Consider the following 6,760-nt stretch of genomic DNA (forward strand, 5'->3'; position numbering starts at 1 on the left):
ACATAAATGCAGATATAAATGTAATTTTAAAAAACCCATTATAAATAATCATTGATTTCAAATATTGAACCTGTCAATACAGAACTAAATCTTCTGTAGCCTATTTTGCCCTTAATACTGCCCGTAAATACTGACAAAATAAAGATGAAGAACACACTATTATTTAGTTTTATCAATGGGAAACATACATGTGTGCAGACAAGGCTAACAGCACCAGACACATTTCTGGAGCCACACAGGCAGTGTGCAGGAGCCCTTAGAATTCCTCATGGGAGCGACAGAAACGACGCACTATTACTTTCTACCCCCCATGGAGGATTTGTCAATTTTTGAAGCACTGGCTTTGTTGGCACTCTTGTATTGAAACTCAGTATTCTCCTAAAATTCAAAGGCTTTGCTACAGATTAAACCCTGGGATTTGTGTTGACACTTTTAGAGGTTTACTGCCAAGTGAATTCAACAAGCATTTCTTTAGTTTCGTGACTCTAAACTCTAGGTTGCAGCAGCACTGGATGAACTTGGTAAGCACTAGGCTGTACTGTCTAAACTGACAGGCAGAAAAGGTGGACTGTGTCGTCTGCTGTGTGTTGTCAGCAGTAAATGATTCAGAAAATCAATTGGGGAAATATGATGGAAATATGATGCAGAAACACCGAACAAACAGCCGCCTGGCAGATGTATATGGTCTCTCTGAATCTTTGTGTATGGCATTCAGAAGGAGCATCACCTCTTCCTGCACTGTAGGCTTATCTGGAAAGATCCGAGACAGTGACGGATCTTAAGAGGGAGGATAAGAAAACCACGTTACAAGTAGTTACATGGCTGTTTTGTTTTTCTTCTTGGTTATTGTAGCATCATTAGGAAAAGGAGAGAGGGTTCCATTTTTTTCATAGTTTTTAGAGGAATTATTTTCTTTGCCTGATAAAGTGTAATGTGTGTCCTTTTATAAAGAAGCATTACAGCTTTACCATGTGACCTTTGACATGTGATCTGTTTGGTGATTCTTAAAGATATTGTGGAGAGGGCGTCCAGATAGCTCAGTTGGTAGAGCAGGCACCCATATAGAGACTTTGACTCCGACCTGCGGCCCTTTGCTGTATATCATTCCCCCCCACTCTCTCCCCTTCTCTGTCTTCATCTGTCCTGTCAAAAATAAATGCCGAAAATGCCCAAAAAATAATCTTAAAAAAAAAAAGAAGATATTCAGGAGCCATTGCGTCAGTAGCACCTTGATTCCTTTAAACACACTGTCCCATGGTATCTCTCCCTGTATAAGTCCCTCTGGTTGTACAAGTCCACTATGGCCAATGTTGTGATTAATGAAAGGGGCCGTGTTATGGTAATATTGGATTTTCATATGCATCAATGTTATGATGTACCTTTTATTTGTCAGGGATTTATTTAAATAAATATGCCAAAAACACACATTTCTGTTTTGTTATGTTTATCCATGACCTGTCTCAGTAGATTTCCCAGAAAATGTACCCTATCACTATGTGTATATAGCATTTAGTTTATAATATCCAATGTATGAAAATTATATACGAGGCTAGATTTCGTCTTAGATTTTGCATGTGAGAATATAAGTGTTGTCTTTTCCTGTTTTTAAGGCTGCATTAATGACAGTTAAGTGATTTCTGAACTTACCAGACTGTTCTAGCTTTTCTATTATTTGCCTGCACCCACTAAGTCATTTTATCCACATTACTGATGATCATTTATCTATAATCATTGTGAAAATATTGTGGGATAGGACCAGTTCTCAACCCTACAATATTGTCACAATATTGGCGTATTTGGTCAATATCATGATATTTGATTTTCTCCATATCACTCAGCCCTATGTTCAGGGGTGACAGGGTCTATAAGAAATCAGAAAATTAGAACACAATTATTTTTAACATGTTGATATTTTAATAATTTCTATTGAAAATTGTTACGTATTTAATAGATGAATATGACATCAAATGTGCTGCATTTAGTATGGTCCAAGTGAAAAAGTGTAGTCAAATTGAAAAAGTGGACTTTGAATTTTACAAATACATCAGATGATGTTGTAGTTCTTGACCCGTTTTCTTTTATATTCTATCATAATTGCAAAGCGTGAAATGCAACATGTTGACAATAAAGACCAACACATTAGCACGTATCGTCCTAATCTGACTGTTTTCCCTCATCCGTCTCCTCGCAGTGCTTCTTCGGGTGACTCCAAATGCCCTTAACTCTCCACTATGGAGCGGACTGACGATGAAGAATGACAAGCTGATGATGACAATGAAGAAGACAGGCCTTCAACATGCACTGAGGACATCAAAGATGAGCACAGGAGCCAAATTATTCCCCCTCCCTTGAGCTGTTTCTCTAAATACCCTTCAAACCCCAACAAAGACTCAAATCCGAACCCTTATCCGGTTCCCCCACCCACTGATTGTAGTTGACCCAGGATCCCTCAGTTCTCCTATAGGCGCGTCAGCGTATAAGGAAGGTCTAGAGTAGGTTGTATATATACAGTATAAACTGGAGTCTCTGTATCAGTGTCTTTTCTTGGCTCTCTGTGCCTGTTGAGGCTCCAGCCCGGCTCTGAGACACAGACCCTCCGTCACTCTAATGTGTATCATACTGTGGACAGAGTGTGTGCATGAGACAACAGGAGAGAGAGACATGATGGTGTTGAATAACAGGACATACTGTAGGTGAGACTATTTAATCTACAGAGAGGACTTGTGAAGTTTGTCCTTCACTCAGATCGAGTACTGCTTTTAGTTTTCCTCCTTTTTTACTGTGAGAATGTGTACGTGGGTTTGTGTGTTTTGCAAAAAACTTGATAGACCTTGTTTCATATTTTGTGCTGGGACAAAATAACATGTCATTGTATGCAACTATGCATATGTGCCCTAATTACTAGTTGGAAGTCTCACTGATATAATGAAGAAGGATATCCACCACCTGTTTCAGTGGTTTTCCATATGGGGAAGAATTTGACATTAGACATTTTGGAGTGGCAGAGAATTACTGCTCTCTAGCTTCAGGAAAAATAGAAAACTAGTCTTTTAAAGTATTTGAGGACAGTGTAGATATATAAAAGTGAACCCAAATTTGTAAAGCAAATTCCCATAGTTCAGATTGCTCAGTTCATAACCAATGTGAAATAATAATAATAATAAATGTTTATTAAAGCTATTGGGGGATGTCGAGCATGCAAACCAGTTTCTTTCTTAGACATTTTACAATGTGAAGAAGAGAGACCCACTTCGCATTCACTTTTAGATGTTTTTAAATGCTGCATGTTGGACAGTTGGGTGCAGGGGTGCATAGACTAAATAAACACGTATGCATGTGACTTATGTGCATGTTATGTTCTGTTTATGGATATCAGTGGCCCAACGGCCGGTTGCCCATCCAGCTCTGAGCTTGCTTCTGTATGTAAGTGTTGTCATGGTTAGTGCTCCAGTAGTCAGTATTATTGACAGAGTATGGACTGCCAAAGCTGACACTAAAAACACCACCACACACACACAACAATCTATACATATAAAGACACACTGTTTAATGGGAATGCTGGGTACTCAGAGCTGAGAGCCTTTTTTCTGTTTCAGTTGAGTTCAATGATTAAATTGTCATCCAATTGTATCTGTAACAGAGGACTGAATTCTTTAGAAACAGTCCCAATTCTACACTTTCAATCAACTAGCATATACACAGTGTACAGTATTCCATAAAATGAATGACACGCTATTAGTCACACATCAGAATGAGTGCTGGCGTCCCACTGATAAGAACACTTGCATTAGATTCAAACAGAAGGATTTGATTAACATTTTTGTCTCTACGTCTTTCCCTTTGTCAAAGAAAACAGAAGGGGGAAAAAAAGCTCTCACTGAGGTTTTTTAAGAAAGTTTAACAAGTTCAGGACCAGTGTGACCCTCACCCGAATGTACCTGAGGCCCCCCCCCAGAGCGAAGACATTTCAGTTATTGTATTATTTTCCAATTAGAAAAACTTTGAATGTTTTACTCAATAACTGCTGTTTTTTTTGTGAAAAAGAAGAAAAAAAAGACGCAGACAAACAAAACCGAGAGTCACAACTACTACTGCAATGATACGGTCACCATCTGTTGCTTATATTGTCTTTTTTTAATGATTTTTGTTTTTGTTTTTTAAAGCTACGTCAGGTGTAACATTTCTGTTAAAACACAAAATAGCAACTTGCGGTCAAGTGCCAAATAAAAACAAAGCAGTATTGTATAAATTTATACTGTACAATTGTTATCTGTTGAACAAAATGTTTGTAATTGTTGCATTTTGTAGGTTTTGTATGGTATCCTGTATTTAGTGACTGCAGTTTTGGAACACAGGATTCTGTTTTTTGGTCAACTTTAAAAGGCAAAAATTAAATTTACAATGTATTGTGTGCAAGCATTAATGTGATGTGTGGTTAATTGTAATGTGGTGACAGCGTAAAGATAAAGTTCATCGGGTTGAACTGTTCATTAAGACCATGACTAGGAAAAGCATACCACTAATATAAATCATTAAAAGGAGGGCTGTCCTCTACTTTATACTGCCGATTTGGGATTGACTGGTATTTGTTTTTCAAGGCAGATACTGATTATTAGTAGTTAATGAAACCGATAATATTTGGACCCAATGTGCAAAATTAAGATTTTGGAATGTTACAAACTCCAACACAAAACGTTTTCATGCTTTAAGCAATGATTTCATAAATTAGAAACTTTCAACATAATAAACAGTAAAAGATAGACACAGTGGTGATGAAACCGAAGCAGAGACACTGACAGAGCTGTCGCGGTGCCAAAGTAGCACACTTTAAAAAAAATAATAATTTACTTTATCGGTTACCAGGCAATTAAAACGCAGTGTCACACAACATTATGGAAAGGATCCAGACAGAGATAGGCCGTTTTAAACCTGTTTAACCAGAAACAGCTCTGAGGTCGCAAGCGCTAAAGCACCAGACTCAATTTAAAAAGACAATACTTTTAACATGTTTGGAGTCAACATATTTTCACATGTAAATCGTGAAACTACGTGTTTATTTGCATCAAAACTAGAGTTTTGATTGTTGGAAAAGTTGAAAGAAAAACCAAAACGTATTTAAAGTTATTATGTTTCTGTTGACTTTGAATAAAGTGTATTTTACAATGATAAAATTGCTGATTATTTACAGGGAGTCTGGTGGGTTTAGCGGATGTTCTCATGTTTAAAAAAAATAAAATGTCTTACTCTTTAACAGAAAGGTTCTTAGAGAATCCTTTCCATAATGTTGTCAGACACTTGGCAAAGCAAGCACTTTGGTGAAAGTGAATTGAAGGTGCACAATTGCCCAAAAATTGACTGTAGCTTGTTTCACTGACTGCCGACTGCGGCGGTCTTGCTTAATACCGGACCAATGTCGATGATTGTTGTTCCCATCAGTTACTTAGACACAAAAACGTAGGAAAATAGGGTCTAAGTTGAAAACAGACAAAGTTACCCTTTAAGAATCAAAACATTCTCAGTGTAAAGCAGGACCCGGAAACTTTGTGATAAGAAGAGTAACTTAAGTAGTAAAGTTTTAATAGAATTCCAAAGTGTTGTAAATAAGAATTACCATTATTTCTGTCCTCATTGGCCTCCAAAAAGCACTAAAATCGGCCAATAGCGGGCCTCCAGAAGTGACGTGTCAGAGCTGCATCACATTGGTCAGCACATCTTCAAGCACGCCTTGTCATGATTACCCATCAGTCACTGAATCCAGGGCTTGTTTTACAATATATTGAATAAACTTAGTATATCTCCCCTACAGCTGTGTTGCCAATATTATGCTAGTATTTTACAAAAAAAAAAATATTCTTAAAACTGGTTCAAGGATATAGGCTATAGTAACTATTTCAAGTACTTATGTATAAAATGTTTGTGCAAAAAGTACATGTGTTACTGATAATGTTTCCAAAATGCAAAAGGCATAACCTACAAATAAAGCATTTACATATAAAGCTTACTGGCAAGTTTACATATTTAGAATTATTTTCTTTTGTCATGTTGATATTTAATACAGTTAATTTGAACGCTCTGGATGAAGTGTGCCTCATTAGAATGTGGTGAAATTAAATGTGGCACACGTGACTGCATATAAAACTATATTTATTGACTCATTTAAAAAAAAAAAGACTGTACATTATAAAGCATGAGGCGAATGAAGGCTCCTGTGGCTGTCAGGGAACCGGGCGTAAACATGAGCGATTAGACTGTTAAGCTCCGATGGTTTGCAGTAGCCTCAGACTAATGCCCTAAATACTAATGACTCCAGTCTCTACAGCGAGAGGGAAAGCAATAAACACATGCACGGAGGAAGCAAAACAGTTTAACAGCATCCTGGAGACTTACTGTCTTGTTCCATAACGGTGCCTCGTGCAATTATAGGCCGTGAGACACCAGCGTGTAATCACAAGCTGTGATGACTAATTCCACTGGTACCGATTGGAAACATTTAGTATGCAGTAAAAAAAAAAAAAAGATGGACAACTAAGAAAGATTAGAGAATTCATGACATAAGAACTATTTTGAGATGCATCCAAAAATAAGTGTACACAAAACAATAGGCCAATGAGTGCCAGTAAAAGATGTTGCATAACTTGCTTTGAAGTGAGAGCCATCCACACATCGGATCGAGTAATCTAAAAGCGTGCGGTGACCAGGAAGAATCTAACAGCAGTCCCTGCCGTCAAGCCCATACTACTACTACTACTACTACTACTAC

General features: G+C 37.5%; 2 protein-coding genes and 1 long non-coding RNA gene across 6 annotated transcripts in view; 1 reads left to right on the forward strand and 2 right to left on the reverse strand.

The window, feature by feature from the left end:
• LOC116690657 (uncharacterized) overlaps nt 1-211 on the reverse strand; it is a 12,997-nt gene extending 12,786 nt beyond the window's left edge. Inside the window, exon 1 of the long non-coding RNA XR_004332324.1 lies at nt 132-211. This is a non-coding gene — a long non-coding RNA (uncharacterized LOC116690657). The remainder of the gene's footprint in view (nt 1-131) is intronic.
• ncalda (neurocalcin delta a) overlaps nt 1-4,411 on the forward strand; it is a 97,079-nt gene extending 92,668 nt beyond the window's left edge. For both annotated transcript variants that reach the window (XM_032517745.1, XM_032517744.1), the window contains one exon: nt 2,192-4,411. The gene's annotated coding sequence lies outside the window, so the exon portion shown is untranslated. The remainder of the gene's footprint in view (nt 1-2,191) is intronic.
• LOC116690653 (grainyhead-like protein 2 homolog) overlaps nt 4,029-6,760 on the reverse strand; it is a 20,376-nt gene continuing 17,644 nt past the window's right edge. For 2 of the 3 annotated variants that reach the window (XM_032517743.1, XM_032517742.1), the window contains exon 16: nt 6,128-6,741. The gene's annotated coding sequence lies outside the window, so the exon portion shown is untranslated. Of the gene's footprint in view, nt 6,742-6,760 lie in introns of all 3 variants that reach the window. The other variant, XM_032517741.1, reaches the window with a different exon arrangement.

This window comes from Etheostoma spectabile, chromosome 6, assembly GCF_008692095.1.
Source record: "Etheostoma spectabile isolate EspeVRDwgs_2016 chromosome 6, UIUC_Espe_1.0, whole genome shotgun sequence".
Lineage (NCBI taxonomy): Eukaryota > Metazoa > Chordata > Actinopteri > Perciformes > Percidae > Etheostoma > Etheostoma spectabile.